The sequence below is a fragment of the Rattus norvegicus genome, chromosome 16 (assembly GCF_036323735.1).
Source record: "Rattus norvegicus strain BN/NHsdMcwi chromosome 16, GRCr8, whole genome shotgun sequence".
In the NCBI taxonomy this organism is placed as follows: Eukaryota; Metazoa; Chordata; class Mammalia; order Rodentia; family Muridae; genus Rattus; species Rattus norvegicus.
In genome coordinates, this window is record NC_086034.1 from 54,586,333 (window position 1) to 54,607,048 (window position 20,716).

At 37.6% G+C, this 20,716-nt stretch overlaps 1 pseudogene; it reads left to right on the forward strand.

Moving 5' to 3' along the window:
• Positions 1-18,316: 18,316 nt before the first annotated feature.
• On the forward strand, positions 18,317-18,938 carry Ptrh2-ps1 (peptidyl-tRNA hydrolase 2, pseudogene 1; annotated as a pseudogene).
• The last annotated feature ends 1,778 nt before the right edge of the window (positions 18,939-20,716 follow it).

Here is a 20,716-nt window from a genome sequence, read left to right on the forward strand (position 1 = left end):
GATTCAAATCCAGGACAAATAGTTCAGGTGCATATTTATCGTACCAAGGTAGACCTGGCCTCCATGCTCTCCCATCATTCTCTAGTCCCTATCTGGCATACCCTGCCCTCTACCCTGAACTTGCCATCCCAACCTTCCTCTCCCTTAGGGCCTCTTTCCTGTATAATACAGACATTTTGGATTCCCCCTTCCCTTTTCTCTCCTCCACTCTGGATATTTCTCTTCCTCTTCCTCTCTGTCTCTTCCTCCCCATGGCAACTTCCTGGCCTTACTCCTTGGAACCAGTGAACCCACCTAAGAGTCGCTTCTCCCATAAACCTGCCGTATATACTTTAACCTGGCTTGAATTGGCTTATTTCACTGGTGGAGAAATAATTTATTAAGGAGGATGTTATGGAACCATTGAAAAAAAGAAACAGAACAAAAGAATTTGCAGAATTATAAATTTATGTAATAATTTTGTGAAAATAATTTCTGAAAACTAACTTGATTAGTTTACCGTGACTAAAATATTGACAGTTTTTCTAATATTGGTCATTTTTGGTTCATCATCAGGATACTTTGCAAATTGTAAGAATGACATAGGTGTGCAGGGCCTTCTTTTTAAAATCAGGCTTGGCCTTTAAATGGAGACAAATGGGATCTATGCCATCCTTTCAGAGTCACTATTTTGGACAATGGTTGACCCCACATACTGGTCGTTTCTGCAGAATAAATGTTCTTGTTCTTTGACTTTGCATACTATCTGTGTCTTTAGTCTTCCTTCCCTGATTTTTAGTCTCTTATAAAACCTTCATGTGTCTTATGCGTTTGTTTGCAGTTTCCAGGTACTTTTCAGCTATTTTCACTTTTTATTATTTATATCGTTTCAGTTCTCTTCCTTCAGGTTGATTATTTTTATAAGATTGATTACCTTCAGGTTTTACCTTTTCCCTGGTTTATTTACTGAAAATAGATTATATTCATATACTATACTGTGATTAGGTTACCCTCACCCCACCTCCTCTGAGACCTTCCTCTCTTTTACACCCACCCAAGTCCACATCCTTTCTTTCTTTAGAAAATAGACTCTTTCCTTACTCCCAGTTGAGTAGATTGTCTCTTGTAGCCTTTCTTCTTTTCCTGTTCCTTTTCTTCGGCACTCTCTCCCTGGAACCTGATGGCCATACCAGCAGGTCAAGAAAACAGTAGGAGATTTTCACTTGTCCAGCTCCAAATCCAGTTCTCCAGTCTTAACCTTTGCTCCGAAGCAGACACCCTGCTTAACTCTCTTCTTCTCTCTGCCCCCCCACTCCAAAGAGACTAAACAACTCTTCCTATAGTCTTCTTTTCTAGTTGTATTCCTTAACCTCATATGCCAACACTCCAGGTAGTTTAATTTAGTTTAATTTAGATAGGCAACCTTCCATCTTCACTCTCCTTCCATCCCCCAATTTTAATTCCCCAGGCTCATCCCTAGCCTTGAAGCAGACCACCTGCAGGGGCTAGTCTATCCCCTCTTCCTCTATTCCCTGTGCTGTAGTACACATATCTTCCTGGCAAATCTAAATTTCCTCCCCTCTGTGAAATTTCACATCACCTCCCAGTCTAGCCAGTCTGGATTCTTTCTTGTCAGCTCACAATACCTAAAAACACATTCTACCTGGGACGCACAGTTCAGAAACTCTGAAGCGACTTCTACCAAGCAACTCACAGCCACTTTATGATCCTAAAATGCAGAGAGGAGAACAGAAACCAAAGACCAGAAAACCTACCCAACAAAAACAAGACCAGATATCAACATATAGAATTAAAATTATCTCAAACTCAGATGACTAGACACTATCATAAGATCATAATCAGTAAGAGTCAGGACAATATGCCTCCACTGGAGCCCAGGAACTCTACAACAAAAGTCACTGAGAAATGTGACAAAGCTGAAGCCCAAGAAGAAAAAAACCCACACCCCTTAAAATAGACTTTATTATGATAGAGGTCCTTAAAGATGAAATGAATAAATCCATTCAAGAAATCTATCTATGAAAACACAAATAGTAGAAGAAAATGATTGAAAGGGTTTAAGAGCTAAAAGTAGAAACAGAATCAACAACAACAACAACAACAACAACAACAACAACAACAAAAATCCAAACTGAGGGAATGCTGGAAATGAAACATTTAGGAACTTTTAGAAAAAGAGCCTCAGAGGCACTTCAGCATAGCATCCAAGAGATGGAAGGGAGATTCTCAGATATCAAAGGCACAATAGAAGAAATGGATATCTTAGACAAAGAAATTATTAAATCTAAAAAAAAAACTCTAGGCACAAAACATACAGAAAATTTGGAGCAGTATGAACAAACCAAATCGATGAATAATAGGAATTGAAGAAGGAGGGTAAACCCAGTTAAAATATACAGAAGTTATTATCAAAGCATTATGGGAGAAAATGTCTCTAATCTAAAGAAAGAAATGCCTACCAAGGTGTGAGAAGTGTACAAAATAAAAATATATACTGTACCAGAAAGGAAATTCTCCTCAGTTCATAATAATCAAAACACTAAATGTAAAAAACAAAGAAAAAAATTAAAAGTTGCAAGGGAAAAATACAATTTAAAATATAAAGACAGGCTTAATATAATGATACCTGACTTCTCAATGGAAAATATAAAGGCCAAAATGGCCTAGACAGATGTTATACAAACTCTAAGAAGCTACAGATGCTAGCACAGACTGTTATATTCAGCAAAACTTTCAATCACCGTAGATGGAGAAAGAAAGACATTTCAAGATAAAAACCAAAGTAAAGCAACATCAATCTTCAAATCCATCCATCCTGAAGACACTAGAAAGAAACTATCATCTTGAAGAGGTAAATCACACCCAAGAAAACACAAGGAACAAATAATCTGAGAGTAAAAATCAAAAGAGGAGGAAAACTCACACTCCAAGAACAAAGTAATGGGAATTAAGAAACACTGCTTATTGATATCTCCCAACAGCGATGTTCTAAATTCCCCTACTAAAAAAAAAAACAAAAACAAAAAACTCACACAGGCTAAAAGACTGGATACAAAAATTGCTTCTACCCCCTGCTTCATTCAAGCAATAAATCTTAACAGGAAAGATGGACATCACCTCAGGATAAAAGAAAATGATTTCTAAGCAAGTAGATTCAGGAAATAAGCTGGTGTAGCCATTTTTTATATCTGATGAAATATACTTCAACCCCAAACTCCTCAGAATAGATAAGAAAGGACATTACGTACTCATAAACGAAAAAAAATCATAAAGAGGATGTTGCGATTATAAACATCTATGCACCAAAACAGAAGGGAACTCAGGTTTATAAAAGAACTATTGCTACAGCTTAAATCACAAATTGGCCCTCAAACACTGAGAGCAGGAGACTCTAACACCCCACTCTTGCCAATAGATAGGTTATCCTGACGAAAAAATAAACAGAGAAATGCTAGAGCTAACTGACATTATAAGCTAAAGGGATATGCGATATATTTATAGAACATTTCACCCAAACACAGAAGAATATACTTTCTTCATAGCAGCCCCTGACACTTTCTCCAAAATTGATGACATACTCAAACAAAAGGCAGTCTCAACAGATACAAGAAAAGTAAAACAACTTCCTGAATCCTACAGGACCATCATGAATTAAAGGTGTATATTAGCAACTACAGAAACAACAGAATGCTTACAAACTGATAGAAACTGAAACTTACTACTGAATTAGCATGGGTCAAGGCAGAAATTAAGAAAGAAAATATGAAATGTTTTAGAATTGAATGAAATAAAAGCATAACATACACAGACTTGCAGAACACAATGTGGTTCTAATAGCTAATATTCACAACACTGAGTGGTTATATAAAGAAATTGGAGAGATCTTATTTTAGTAAGTTCAGAGGACACCTAAGAGTTCTAGAAGATAAAAAAAAGAAACAACACCTCCAAAGAATATACAGCAAAAATTCAAGCTCAGGCTGAGATCAATAAAATGGACAAGCCCTTAGTTAGATTATCTAAAAGGCTGATGAAGGATACGTGAATTAACAAAATAAGAAATGGAAAGGGGGACATGACAACAGATACTAAAGAAATCCAGAGAACAATAAGGAAATACTTAAAACATCTGTATTCTATCATATTGGAAGAATACAAAAGAAATGGATATTTTCTTGATATATATATAATCGCTTACCCAAGTTAAATCAAGATTAGATAAGCAATTTAAGCAGACCTATGCCTCTTAGTGAAAAAGAAGCAGTAATTAAATGGTTTCCAACAACAACAAATGACTCAACTTCGCCATTGACTTTAGCAATAGGGTCTGGTGGTCTCTTTGTGGAGGGCAACAATAGCCTTGATAACAGCCTTGGCAGTTTAGAGGTTCTTCTGGGACCCCTTTGGCCAACAACTTGATACCATACACTATTACCAGGCTGGAAGATTCATTTGGTGACAAAGATATCCAGTTGGGGCTCTCTCTCCCCCATTATTTGGCAATTTTATTTGGATTCCCTTTAGTTATGTGAATATTTTAGGAAACTTCTCCTGTACTAGGTTTCCATATTACCCCTCCAATGGCCCTCCTTATTTCAGTTATCCTTCCCCATATTTCTTTACTCTCTTCTCTCTTCCCTTTACCTCCCCATTTACACTTCTAAAAACATATAAATTATGCTTGTCTGTATGTCTATGTATGTATATGCGCACAAGTTTGTTGGTATCCTTGGAGTACTGAAGAGGGAATAAGGTCTCTTGTAGCTGGTGTTAGAGGCAGTGGACTTGGGAGCTGGGAATTGAGCACAGGACTGCTCTTAGCTGCTGAGCCAGCTCTAGTTCTAGCCTTTACATTTTGAGTATAGATTAAAAATGATTCCTGAAATAATTTTAACATTAGGGGATGAAAATGCTGAAATAAATTAAATATCTAGCACTTAATAAATTGTCTAAGTAGATGATGTTAGGTTATAAGATTACAGTATATCACATAAGGTATTTTATATAATACAAAAGAATTGACAATAAAAATATTAATGTGTGAGTCAGATGAATAATACATTATTTCTATGCATTTCTTTTAAATAATAATGTTATTGTTATCATTATCATTAAGTGTGTCTTCCTTTTTCTGTAAATTTATTTTTAATGCTTAAGAATTTCATACTTGTATGTAATGTATTTTAATTCCCACTCACTTCCCTTTAATTTTTCGTATACCTACACCCTACCCTAAGTTTTCTCCCTCCCAGCTTCATGTTTTTTTTTCCTTTTAAACCCACTCATTCTGTATTCTGATTACTGCTCCTTGTATGTGCGTAGGGCCATTGTTTGTATTGTGAAGCATAGGTGGGATTTCATTAGCCATTCTCAAATTTATACAGAATTTTGGCCCAGTCTTACTCATTTTTTGTGCATTTATTCACAACCCCTTGAGGTTATATACAGTGCTCCTCCCCTTACTGGAAAACTGTATTTCAGCAGGCTTCAGAAACATGTGGCTCTTGAAATATTTTTGCCCTTCGTCCATTGATCATCCTTGAGAAAGGAAATATGACATAAATGTTCCATTTAGTCCAGAGCACTCCACACTCTCATATCTGTTGTGAGTCTCTGTTCTGATTGCCATGTACTGAACAAAGAACCCACTTAAGGTCAAGAGCTCTTCAGTCTATGGGTTTGAAGATAAGTATTTAGAATACAGTTTGAGGCTATGTTCATTCAGCCACATAATAGTAGTAGGTTACTGATTAGGACCTCTGACCTATCCAGCCCCAAGTTCTTGGATTAATTAACAGCACCAAGCATAAGCTCTGTCTTAGGTTGAAAGACTTCGATTTGTTCAGAACACAGTTAGTTACTCCCATAACATCCATGAAGGATTGCATCAGAATTTACATAACTGTAGCATCTGATTAAATGGGACATATATATTGTCCTTACAAACCATTTCTGGCTGATAATTCATTTTAACACGGTTCCTGTAGTTCAATAATTTTGAACCAATTGTGTATCGAATAGGAGATTTCAGTCAACATGTAATTAGACAATTTAAGAAAGGTCCTCCTATTGTGTAAGTCCCGAATTGCAACATGGATTAGTCAACTCAGAGGGTAGAAGAAAGAATACTTCAGGATCTTATCCAGGCAGGAGAACATGGAGAAAGACAGTATTTGGACATGAGACCTAGCTCAAGAGCGAGACTAGGTAAATCTGCTTCTGTGTAGGTTGAGGAAGAAGATTGGCAGCACCTGGACAGTGGGTCTGTTTTATTTTGCCGACACAATAGTGTAAAGGTATAGAACTTTGGTTCCAATTTCGTTCTCTGATATTGCTGACTCTGATATTGTTTAAAAGGAGGCATTCATAAGGATTTATAAGGCATTTATACGGACAAAGAACATATATGAGGAAAACAGATAGAACTTTATATAAATATTATGCATCCCATCAGTGATGGGATGGTTACATAGCATCCCAAATCATCCCAAATAATGATTGTGTGGCATGTGCATGAAATATCTGAATGCACAATTATGGAAATATATTTATCCTGATGGTACTGACTGGTTTTGTGTGGCCACTTGACAGAAGCTAGAGTTATCACAGAGAAAGGAGCCTCCCTTGAGGAAATGCTTCTATGAGACCAGCTATAAGGCATTTTCTCAATTAGTGAGTAAGGGCAGGAGGGATCATTGTGGGTATTGCTATCCCTAGGCTAGTAGTTCTGGGTTCTATAAGAAAGCAAGCTGAGCAAGCCAGGGGAAGCAAGCCAGTAAGCAGCACCCCTCCATGGCTTCTGCATCAGCTCCTGCCTCCAAGTTCCTGACCTGCCTGAGTTCCTCTCCTGACTTCCTTTGGTGATGAACAGCAATGTGGAAGTGTAAGCTGAATAAACCTTTCCTTCCCAACTTGCTTCTTGGTCATGATGTTTTGTGCATGGTACAAACTCTGACGAAGACACTGATATAACACGGAAATAATTAGTAGAAATAGTCATATACATTTTATGTAAATTAAGAGAAATTATAGTCTGTATGTTTGAATTTCACATCCAGTTGCATAGGTATTTACACAAGTAAATAAAATGTTCTAAAGATTATAGGGCTTATTACAGTTTCATTCCTTTCAGAGAATGAAATGAAATTAAGTAATGCCTATGAGATATTTTCACCTTTGTAAGTTAAACATTGTCTACATTTGGGGTGTGTGTGTGTGTGTGTGTGTGTGTGTGTGTGTTAACAATATATCTATCTATATTTTGTTGTGTCACTTGTAAGCATGAAAATATTAGAAAGCTCCAATAATTGAAATCAGTAAAGAAATGAAAAATGTCATATGTTTTAAATCATTCCATCAAAGCGTTATCTCCATTTACAGTTGTCTTTATCTCACTAAGTAAGGTAAGGAGATTGAATATAAAATAACAATTCTTGGAGACCTATGGCACATTGAGGGGTTACTTATTCTCACAAGGAATTACCTCTCACAGAATTAGAGCTAAAATTTTATCTTTAAGATGATTTTGGTAAAGATTGATTAAATATTGTTATATTGTTTCTATATTTTCAGCATAAGTTGAAATTTTAGAATTTTATTTAAGAAAAAGAGTCCCCTATAGATTCTCCTAGAATGTCCCTTCCTTAGAATGTGTTAGGTGATGACCACAGTTAATGACTTATGACATATAATTAGCTTATGAGAAGCTTTCTTTAAAAGACATTTAAGCATCTTGGTTTGACAAAATCTTGTCTACATGTTCAAGATGGATTAGGCAATTATCCAATATATCAGAGTGAAAAATCCATTGCAAAACAGAGCTGGAGTGAAGGCTACTTTCCAAGATTGGTAGTTTAAATTAGTAAAGCTTACTGTCCTCTTATGTTTGCCAACAGAGAAATGACCAAACACCTAGGTCAGTGTCCTAGGTGACCATTGAAAAAACTTGGAGTTGAGTGGAGAAATGTTTTCAAACACTTAAATTATTCTAAAACATTATCATTTTTCCATAGTTCCAAAACACATAAAATTAAATATATAAAGAGAGAAATTCACAGAAAATGTGCAAAAGTATGAACAGGTAGCATACTAGAATTTCATCAAGATTGGCTCATACATGAATGTCAAATCATGATTGACCCTTGACATGGACATACTGAAAAGACATTTCAAATCTTATGGTGTGTTTGCAGGACTGAAAAGCTCATTAGTTAGCAGATTTATGGGGCGAAGTTTGGCATGACCTAGCAGTGGGAAACATGTGGATCACCTGCAAACATGAGAATCCTCCTTGTGTTACCACCTGAAGAAATTCTTACCACATGCACAATAATTTTTTAATATCTGTACTTTTACAAAAATAATACTTGGGAAGAACTTAGTGTCTAATACGATCATCATGTATGAAAGAAAGTCATTATTTAACATGACTCTCAGAAACAGATTATTAAGCAACAAAACAAAATTACAGGTAAGTTTACACATAAACTTGATATGATTTAATTGTATAAACTAAAAAAATCAAGTTAACTGAATAACAATTGCTTAGGAATATTGACATTTTGTTATATGATCAATAAATTCGATTTAGTATAAAATATGAATGGTATCAATTATGTACACTGGTAACTAAATAAATATTTGGCTTACTCTTAATATACTTCTTGGATATTTGACCTGTATTTTTAAATGACCAAAACATATGACAAAATTGAAATGAAAGCAGCATGAATTCTTATTTGAGCAAGAGAAACTGTGAGTTTCCTTTTTCTCCTTACTGAAAAACACTATCTCGCCTATACTTAAGATACCAAATATAAACTCATGCAATTTTGGTCAAATTACTGAAAATTATCATATGTATGCTTTCAAGCTTTCTAAACTGATTTTAAAGAAAAGAAACCTCCATTCTCTTAGGTTTTTTTCAATTTCTGTAAAGATATTTAGTTTTAGAAACAGTAAGCTATTCAGTATTTATCTGAATTTCTCTGATAAAATATTTAGGATAACATGGAGCTCTAGGGCATAGGTGGGAAGGCAGTGGGAAAACATGTCCTCTGCTGGGCTTTATCATTCTTCATGGAGGAGGATGGTGAAATGTTTTTTCTGGTTGCTCCTTGCTCAAGCTAAGGGTTGACAGGAACAACAGACTCCCATTCCCCATCAATGCTGTTCAACTCTGCATAGACCAATTTACTGCTGTGCTTCAACTGTAAATGAGATGTGGCATCCAAGTTGAGATTTGTGAGGGTGAATCCTTCTTAGAAATGAGAATTAATGGGAAGGCAAATCCTGAGCTCCAAAGCCTGGGTCACTGAACATTCACATGGTTTGTTTGTTTGTTTTGTTTGTTTCATTCTCTGCTTGTTTTTTTAAGTCATTGCTTTTTAATAACGATGCCTCCAATGGGCTGCCATTGACTTGTCAGAAGAGCAAGTTATACACTGAGTTACGAGTGAAATGGACTAATCATAACATTCCTGTTTTGCAAAGAATCTCATAGCAGCACACCTGATACCATGGATTTGAGAGAAGAATGATAAGAGAAACAAACGCACTAAATTTTCTAATTTTGACAGCTCGTTTTATTCCAGCAGGCAGACTGTGTCACTGCTGAGAATTCCAAGGAGCTGTTTATCTTTTACAGTAAGCATGAAAACACACACAAAAAAAGGCAGCTAGACTACGATTAGAAGAACCAAGGTATTAAAAGAATTTAACGAAAGAAAACAGGTAACAAATTCTTTTCTACTTTCCTTGAGAAGCTCAGAATAAAACGTCGTCTCTGAGATAATGGGAGAGAGCAGTTTGATGTAGAGAGAAGCATTACTAAGTGCTCATTCCCTTTAACTGTGCAATTTAAATGCTCGAGTGTAGCAATGGAAAGAAGACTTAACTAGCAAGCCTCATTGCTATCTGCTCGTAAAAGAAAATGATCCCCACAGATTATCACGTTTTGTTAAAGTCAACATGGGGATGGATAGCGATTTTGCAGTTTGGGAAGAAGGGCATGTGGGGAAACCGAAATGTGAGCAAAACAACAGTTGGGCTTTCTCGCATTGTTTATTGGTGCTTCGGGGATTCTCTGCGGCATTGTCTTTCATGGCTGCTTAATAAATAAAAATACAGTGCATAGCTTACAAGTTTGTGATGTGATTCACAGAATGGTAGTAATTCACCCAAGGGCTCCCGCCTGATTTAGTCTGGGGAGCACATCTTAGCATCTGCAGCCATACTGACAATTTTCCCAAAAGCCAAGGGCTTTTGCTATTTTGCCAATCATTTACATAGACTACTATAAATTATGCAGCCATCTGTATTTTTGTGCACCTAGATTGTATCAGATGAATTTACAGTCTCAAAAGCATTCGTCCTTGCTGTCTCCTTCATGCTGACTTTTCTGAACAACCATAGAATCTGGGATGTACCCAGATGTGCTCTTGAGAATGTCTTCCCATTCTCAATCTTCTTGCTCCTCAATGCTGCGTCTTTTCCACATTGACTAGTACAAACTATCATGGGCAGCTAAAAGTATTTTCAGTAACACGTTCCGAAGTCAACTCTCCTGGTTGTTCCTATGTAACACTGGTGCAATGTCTTGGGCTTCTTCTGCTCTAATGCCTTACTTTGGCCAGTTATGAGGATGATATATTCTTACTGGTCTGTAGTGAGGTCTAAATGAACTCAGCACACTGGGATGCAGCAGATTATTAGAAGTGAGATTAGAAGTGGTACTCCATATCACGTTTCATTCTTTATTTTGTTTTGCTATAGATGTAATAGTGCCTCACTGCCAGCTCTGACTCCTTTGACTATGAAGAGCTTCACCAATAAGGGACACAGGTAACCAGCTCTGGGACTTACAGCATTTCTCAGAGGAGAAGAATAAATCCAGGAGGGCATTTCAAATATGGAAACTCTTAAACTGGTATTTCCCAACACTGCAACTATTGTAGTGTCATCTGAATGGCAGGTGATATTTTGCTGAAACTAGAGAGAGAAATAAAAGGAGAAAATTAAAGACAGATGACTCCTAAGTGTGGATTACAAAGGGAACCACCAGGGAGGTATCCCATTGATGTCTTCAGGGACTGAATAACAAAGAAAGGGTGGCAATTCTTCATAGGGTTAAAGAACTTCTGAGTTTGCTGGAAGGGAGGTCAATGTTATACACAATATGACAGCCTAACTCTCAGTTTATTTTAGGTTATATGGAAAACTGACTTAGTTAAAAGCACACATTGCAAACAAGATCTATAAAATTTCTAAGAATGTTTGTGTATGGGAAAGATAATTGTATTGTTTGGTGATGGGCTGAGGAAAGTAATCCAAGAAGAAATTGGTGGGCCTGATATATATGTTGTTCTTTAATTAAAATATATCTGTTCTATTTGTGCAGCAACAGGTATTTTAAATAAAAAATAAATGCCAAGGATTATATATGAAATGACTTATACCCAATATTTTCTCATGTACCTCAATGGTATAAATTCTGGGACATGACAGGAGAAATTATGATAGTTCTGTTTTTTAGTTCTTGGTGGAGCTAGAAGCTCTTTACATAATGTTACAGTCGAGAAAATCTAGCCCTAATATTTTCTCTGTTCCCCTAACCCAGTGTGTCATGTTGAAAGTTCTTTGAGAGACTTGGTCCTGAATATTTTGAAATTTGGGTAGCATCTATGAAATTTCAGTTCCCTTGTGTGAACAAGAGGTTGGCCAGAATATTCAGGACTCAATGTTACAGCAATGTTTTTAATTTTTCAAAAGTTGTTTAAGAATTTTTTACACGTGTATAATGGATTTTGGCAAATGAATTCATCTATCTCCCACCACCGCCAGCCTCCCAACATCATGTTTTCCATCTATCATCTATCTATCTATCTATCTATCTATCTATCTATCTATCTATCTATCATCTATCTATCTCTTAAAACCCATTGAGTCCATTTAACTCCATTTAGTGGTTCAAGTGTGTTGGTATACAGCTATTCATTGGAGCATGGGAAAACTACCAGGGCTATGTCTCTGAACAACAGACTCTCCTTTTCCAGTAGACACACGTTACAAATAGATCCTTGGGTGAGATCTCATGGTCTTCCTCCCTATTCACTTTGAAATTTAGGCTGCCTTGGCATTGTGCAGGTCTAATGAGAAATCAGTCTCCAGATCAATGGGACTACAGAAAAATTGAGAACCATAGGCCAACTGTCAGGGAGGAAATGGAAAAAGTAATGATACTTTTGAGCTTGCTCTAAGAATTCAATAGGATGTACATTTCATTTCTGCCTTTGATACTGTAGTCATGTAGATGGTCTGGGATAAACTAACTGAAAACGCTAACTCCATTCCAAGTTTTTCCATCTAAATAAATACTAGGTATTTAAATTTCTATTCAAACTCAAATTAGTAATTGTTACTGATAAATTAAATAGTAATGGTGTTCCTAGCCTGATTATCTTTGGAATAGGATAGAGTAAATTGGATTACTAATACATAGATCTCTCTTTGTCTTTCTGTCTGTCTGTCTGTCTGTCTCTCACACACACATATGTATATAGAATGTAAATGTATAGATTTCATAACCATTGTTAATACCTAGGCTAATATCTAATTATATGTTTAATAACCATTTTTAAATATGTAAAATGTGTTTCTCCCCTTATGTGTAGTTTCAGTAATATCCCTTGGTGTTGCCCAGCAGCCAAGACTGACTTGAAATTGGCTCTGGCTAGCATGTGCTCAGATAGATAGCTAGATCTTCTTCACAGTTTCATAAGACTAAAATCAGTCATACAAATATTAACTATTTTTCCTACAAGGTGTTTTTGAATTGATACTTAGGTGTTAGGCAATTAAAAATCCATTGGATTTTTTTTTAAAAAAATGTGTTTGTTGCTGGCAAGTTCATGGATATGCATCTGGTAGAACAGCTTTTTGATCATGGATGACAAAAATCAACAGAAAATTATAGAAAGAAATATGAGGTCTAGATTTCTCTTTTAATCTTTTCTCTCTCTCTCTCTGTCTCTCTCTGTCTCTGTCTCTCTCTGTCTCTGTCTCTGTCTCTCTCTCTCTATCTTTTTAACTCTCTCACATTCTCCCTTCCCCTTTTCTCCCTCCCACCACCAAGTCATTTCTGAATGTTTCAAACACTTTGAATGAGTAAGCATGTTCTCTGAGTAGGACGTTTATAAAACCAAGTGTCCTTTGTATAGTTCACATTAGTCATAGCCTTGGATTTAATTGACTGGATAATTCTATCACATTGAATTAAATATCACACTTCAATATCAACTCCGCACTGAAAGCTCTAATACTGAATTGGTGTAATTTTAACCTTCTGGGAGAAATGGTCGGTGTGGAGTTTCTGCCCAGCCAGTACACGCTTTGATTTTCAGCAGTCTTCTTTGAAGAGTGTCTGATTACTTTCAGGGGTGAGGTCTGTCCTTTTGTCCCAGCAATGTTCACTTTTCCATGCTAGCTGCCAACATTTTTTGTCATTGTGAGATTTTACACACTGTTGATTGGAAGTCAAATTAAAGGTCTTAGGCAATTTCAGTTTAAAAATGCCATATAACAGAAAGAATTGAGTTTGAGACAGAATTCTAACAGTGAGCAAGTTAGGTCAGGCCTTGAGTATAGTTGGACAAAACCTACTGTTTGGGTTTTTTAAATTATTTGTTTCTAAATCAGAATGGGGAGGAAACAGAATCTTCCTATTATAAGAGGATCCATTTTTGAAATAGATTACAAGACTTTAGAGAAATGTTTGATATCCTTAGCCATCAGGAAAATGCAAATCAAAATGACTCAGAGATTCCAACTCACCAATCAGAATGGCTAAGATCAAAAAATGCATGTGACAGCAAATGCTGGTTAGATGAACACTCCTCCATTGCTGGTGGGACTGCAATCTGGTAAAATCACTTTGGAAATCAATCTGGTGATTCCTCAGAAAATTGGACCTGAGGACCCAGCTATACCACTCCTGGGCATATACTTAAAAGGTGCTCCGACGTACAACAAGGACACATGCTCCACTATGTTCGTTGCAGCCTTATTTATCATAGCCAGAAGCTGGAAACAATCCAGATGTTCCTCCACAGAAGAATGGACACAGAAAATGTGGTACATTTACACAATGGAGTACTACTCAGCTACTAAAAACAGTGAGTTCATGAAATTTACAGGCAAATAGAAAATATCATCCTGAGTGAGGTAGCCCAGGCACAAAAGAACACACATAGTATGTACTCACTGGTAAGTGGATATTAGTGCGAAAGTTCAGAGTACCCATGATACTACGCATAGACCATATGGAGCTTAAGAAGAAGGAAAACCAAATCATATATATGCTTCAATCATACATAGAAGGCAAACAAAATAATCACAGGAGGTAGAGGGAGGAAAGGAGGGGGGACACATCAAGTATTAGAAGGGACAGACATACAGATGGTCAGGAAATCTAATAAATAGCTGCAGCAGTGGGGGATGGGGAACTAGGGGTAGCCACTAGCAAGTCCCAGATGCCAGGGAAGCGAGAGGCTCCCAGGACCGAATGAGGTTGGCTTTAGCGGAAATACCCAACAAAGGGGAGATAGAACCTGTAGAGAACATGTCCAGAAGATAGGCCCAGCCCCCCGTTGAGGGATGGTTTCACTCACCCATCTCAATATTTTTAACCCAGAAATGTTCCTGTCCAAAGGAAAGTCAGGGACAAAAAAATGAAACAGAGACTGAAGGAAAGGCCATTCAGACACTGCCTCTCTTTGGGATCCATCCCATCTGCAGGCATCGAACCCAGACAATACTGTGGATGTCAAGAAGTGATTGCAGACAGGAACCTGGCTGTTGTCTGAGAGGCTCTGCTAGCACCTGAGTAAGACAGATGCAGACACTCACAGCCAACCATCGGACTGGCACCCCAATGGAAGAGCTAGGAGAAGGTCTGAAGGAGTTGACTGAGGGAATACCAACCCCATAGGAAGAACAATATCAACTAACCGTACCACCCAGAGCTCCCAGAGACTAACCCACCAACCGAAGAGTATGCATGGGGTGATCCATGGCTCCAGATATATATGTAGCAGAAGACGGACTTACCTGACATCAGTGGGAAGGGAGGCCCTTAGTTCTATGGAGGTTCAATGACCCAGCATAGCCACCTAAGCTAGAGCACTGATGCAGGAGTATGCTGAGTGGCTGGAGGAGTACCCTCATAGAAGCAAAGGGGAGACAGGGAAGGGGATTGGGATAGAGGGGATGTGAAATGTAAACAAATAAAATGATTTATGAAAGGAAATATATCTGTAATTTATGAGTGTAAAATGTAGACACCTCCCTGCTTTAGAAGCTAATAGAAGCAGACTTTCTAGTCTTTACCACTATACTTTCCGTTTCTGATCCCCTCAGTATCTCACCCCATTGCCATCTCTTATGATATTACACTTGTCAGCCAAGGTCTGAGTTCATGGATCAATAGAACATGGCAAGAAAAAGCCATTGAAGCCCACTACTTCAGGTCCTGTGTTCCCACTCATGGAGAGAGCTGCCGTAGTTTGACTCTCAAATTCTGAAAAGTTGTAGAAAAGAACAAGTGGCTCATGGAGGAGAAGGATGGCACAGACATTCTTACTGATGAAAGGAAAGTGAGAAAAAGGATAGGAGGATGGATTCAGAAAAGCTGTGATTTGCACATCCAGTTTGCTCAGAATGCAATCTGTCTACCCGTGTACCTAGTAAATAACTTTGTTCAATATTCAGCCCTCCTACCTTAACCTGAAACAGCAAAAGCAACTGTTTGGAGAGGAATGAGAATCCGTGGAGACAGAGAAATTGATGGTTCTCTTTATTTGGCTACATGATGGACAAAGAATTATCTTTGGATAACCATCAAAGTTATTTCATGGAGCTAAAATTATTTTTTTAATGTGTAGCTTGTGCTTTAAAAATCACCACAGGATTGTAGATTATCTGGAGAGCTCTACCAAAAAAAATACTTTCATTAGTTTCCCTCCATCTTGTATAAGGTAAATTAAGTCCCTGGAAAACTTAAGGTGAAGACTCAAATAAAATTGCTATGGAATAACGGCCACATAGAGACACTAGTGTAGCCTGAAAGACATAGAAATAGTCTATATCCAGAATTTTCAAAATCTAGCTTCTCTGTGAAATACTTGGGAAAGTGTAGAAAAATCTGAAATATTTGGAAGTTTCTTCATACTGAGCTTTGCTCATTTTAACTCTTTCATTAACCATTAGCAGCCAATGATTAAATCTTATAGAAGAGACCAAAGAGACATATCACACCATGAATGAAATTTTTCGTTATTTGTTGATGCTCTTAAATGCTATTGTTTCTTTGCCATTTAACATTTATTGTTTCTCTGGAAGATGTGAAAGGAATTCTTGCTTCTTGACATGAGTGTTTCATGTTGTCCTGATTTAAACATCTGTATCACCTTGTTATAAATTTGATCTCAGTTATTGTGAATGTTAGCTAATTAAAGAGAAAGATGAGTGATAGAAGCGTAACTAATCCCGCTACCATTATTCCAATCAAGATGATTTTATACATACATATAATCTGGTCAGAACCCTCAACCATCTCTTATCCTCCTATTAATCTTACAGTCCTGTCATCAATTTCCTACCCCACTTTCATGTCTCTGCTTTTGTTTTTGTTCGGTGGCCCACTGAATTTAACCAGGACTTCCTACATGGGCGTGAGTGTGAAGCTATCCAATGAAGCATGAATAACTCACCAGGGACCACATCAATAAGGACGCTGACTTCTTCTTCTAGTAGCTTTTCTATCACCTGAAATTTGCCTATTTTTTCCTTTTAGATAATTAACATTTAATTAATATATAATTAATATAGAAAGGCAGCCTTCTGATTTCTGTGGAGGTAGACTAGTTTTCTGTGTCTATGGGACTTTGTATAAATGATTTTTTTCAATTTCAATTTTTTCATATCATATGTGAGATTCAGTCCTCTTAAGAATCCTGATTATTAATTCATTGCCACAGCCAAGGAGTAGCCCATTCCTTGGAATTTTTTCTTTTTAAGATTTAGGTTTAAAATTTTTCATATGACTATATAATGTATGTTTGTCATATTTATCCCCCACTTGCTCTTTCCAGCTCCTCTTTCCTCCTCCCAACATATTCCCCATCTCCTTCTCAACTTAATATCTGTTTAAAATAGCCCACTAAGTACAATTAGTACTGTCTGTATGCACATATGTGTCTGTTGTCAGCCTCTGAGGCTTGGACGACCTAGTAATGCATCCCAACCCCCAAAGAAAGGTGCCCTCCTCAGAATCATCAGCTGTCATTGTCTTCTCAGTTAGAGGTTTGGCATCATTAGTGACATCCAAGATGCTAGAACTTGTGATTGTCTTGACTTATATGACTGTTATGTGAGTAAATGCAGGAGCTGTGGGTTTATGTATATAACAGGCATGTTATGTTCTGAAGCCAGCTCAATCAATGGGTGACCCATCTTATGACTTGTATTCTCTCTGCTCTCTCTTCCACAATGTTTCTTGAACCTGGAGGAACAGTTTCGTTTTTACTATTAATGTTCCATCTATGGCCAAGAACTCATTGCTGCTTATTTTTAGTAAACTTGAAGAGTTAAGAATTATTGCATTAGTGAATTAATTATGAGAAGCATCTCTGACAAATGTATACAGATACAAACGTAAATAATTAGAAAGAAGTTTGGCAACATGATCATCTAACAAAGCAATATCAACAGGTTTCCCCCTGGAAAACAGGATTTTGCTAGCCAAGGTTTTTGATCTCGTTTTTTGTTACCAGACATGAATCTCCTCCAGAGGAGCAAGTCTGAAATCCGACCAACAGAGCAGTTGCTTATGCCCACAATTAGCTGTACTGTGGTTGCTTCCCTGGGCCTATCTTGCATACTAGGTCATTATTGTAGGTTGCAGCATTGCATAAGACCATTAATTTATCTTCTTCCCTAGCACCATTCATAAAACGTAGCAACACTGTGGAAGCTAGGAGCCGTGCTGGCTAGTCTTATGTCAATTTGATTGGTGAACTAGAGATATCTGAAAGGAGGGGAACCTCATTGAAAAGATGTCAATGTAAGAGCGAGCTATAAGGTGTTTTCTTAACTAGTGACCAACGAGAGAGGGCTCAGGCCATTGTGGTTGATATTTTCTCTGCAACTGTAGGTCCAGCCCATTGGTCGGTGCCATCCCTTGGCTGGTATACTTGGGTTCTATAAGAAAACAGACTGACTTTGTATGGGAGTGGAGAACTATGAGGTGAGAAGTGCTTCAGATGCTTTCCAAGTTCTTGACTATGGAGTATTTGATTCATCCTGGTACACTCAGCTTGGCTGCTGGAGTTGCTTGTGGCATGTGCCTGGGCTGGGGCCTCCGGAGCCGCCTTGGAATCTCCCCCAAGGACTCAACAAGTGAGGCAAACCAAGACACAGAGACAGGAACCGAACGAAGCAAGCATCTTGGAGAGAGTGGGGAATACAAAATGATTCTTGTGGTTCGAACTGACTTAAAGATGGGGAAAGGGAAGGTCGCTGCCCAGTGTTCGCATGCTGCGGTTTCTGCCTGCAAGCAGACTCAAAGAGAAACCCTCAGGTGCTCAAAGAGTGGGAGTACTGTGGCCAGCCCAAAGTGGTGGTCAAAGCTCCAGATGAAGATACCTTCATTCAATTACTCACCCATGCAAAAGCCTTGGGATTGACTGTAAATTTAATCCAAGATGCCGGACGTACTCAGATTGAGCCAGGCTCTCGAACTGTCCTGGGAATTGGGCCAGGACCAGTAGAACTAATTGATGAAGTTACAGGCCACCTAAAACTTTACTAGATAAACTTTTCCTTGATAATGATTCTGTCCAAAGACTATGGAGCCCCTCAGTAACAATAAATGGGTAATTCTTATCCCCCACTTTAAAATCGAAAAAAGAAAAAGAGAAAAAGTAAACAGACTGGGATGTAAGCCAGTAAGCAGCACCCCACCATGGCTTCGGCAGCATATCTTGTCTCCCGGATCCTGCTTCGTTTGAGTCCTTCTCCTAAATTCCTTCAATAATGAACAGCAGTGTGGAAGTGCAAGCAAGATAAACCCCCATTTTCCCCCAATTTTTTTTTGGCCATGTTGTTTGAAACCTCAATTAAGACAGTGGCAGTGAATTTCCTGGTCAGTTCAGGATTGATTTCTTTGTGCCCTGTGACCTAAGTGGGTGACATCCTTAACAACAAGGTCTCTCTAGCTAGTAATGATAGGTAAACAACACTGGTAGCAACAGCTGGCTTTCTTCTGAGCACTTCTAAGATCCCACCGACCAGAAACTCATGGGAAAAAAAACCTTTCTGACACTGAAAAAAAAAATTAACAATTCATGCCCCTGAGAACAGTTTCATGTATCCATGTAAGATACCATTGCTCAATTTCCTTTAAAATTACCCTTTAATTAGCTTACAGAACAATGAAGTTTCAGGGAACCTATGCTCTTTCAACCCAAGTGGAAAATATAATAAAATGTGATAGTGGAACACATATGCTATGAAGGAATGGCTAGGAAAATCCTGGGAGCTAAAGGTACAAGCGGGAATCGATCATGGCTTGTTTATACTTTTTTTCATTTTTTATTGTTTATTTTATTTATTGATATTTCAAATGTTATCCCTTTTCCCAGTTTCCCCTCCATTAACGCCCTATCCCCTTCCCAACCCCTGTCTCTATGAGGGTGCTCTCCCACCTGCCCACCCACTCTTGCCTCACTACCATAGCATTCCCCTAACCTGGTTCATTGAGCCTCTATAGGACCAAGGGCCTACCCTCTTGTTATGGCAGATAAGGCCATCCTCTGCTACTGTCATGGAGTATGCTGGAGTCATGGGTCCCCCCATATGTACTTGGTGGTTTAGTCTCTGAGAGTTTTGGAGGGTCTGATTGGTTGATATTGTTGTTCTTCCTATTGGGTTGCAAACCCCTTCAGCTCCTACAGTCCTTGCCCTAACTTCTCCATTAGGGTCCCCAAGCTCAGTCTGATGTTTGCCTGTGTACATCCACATCTGTATTGGTCAGACACTGGCAGAATCTCTTAGAGACCACTATACCCGCGTTCAGTAAGCACTTCTTGGCATTAGCAATAGCGTCTGGGTTTGGTGTATTTATTCTTTCTTCTGATACCTATATTGTTTCTAGTTTCTAATCATTAATTGAACACAATTGAATATATTTTGTTTTCAGAAAATATATCCATTAAATATATCTTTGTATACGTCATTTACTTTATTTTGGATGCTTCTATAAATGAGATTTTTACCTAGATTTACAGAGGTGTACGTTCTTAAAAATTATTTGAGGTACACAAAATTAAGATTTACAATGTAGTATTTAGTACATATGTACATTATTAAATTATTACAACTTAAGCTAATTAATGTGTCCACAGCCTATATAGTGAGAGATAATAAGTCTACTACATATGAAGAAATGTCTTACTGAATTTTAATGTTTAGTTTCTTGATAATTTCTACTGACAAGAATTTCTTCATATACCTTTACTCATTTATGTCATTTTTTAGAGAGATGTCTATTCAGTTCCTTTGTCCATTTTATAATCAGGTTATTTATTTTTCTGCTTTAGACCTGCTTAAGTCCCTTTCATGTTTAGGTATTGATATGCTATCATATGAATTAGTTTCAAAC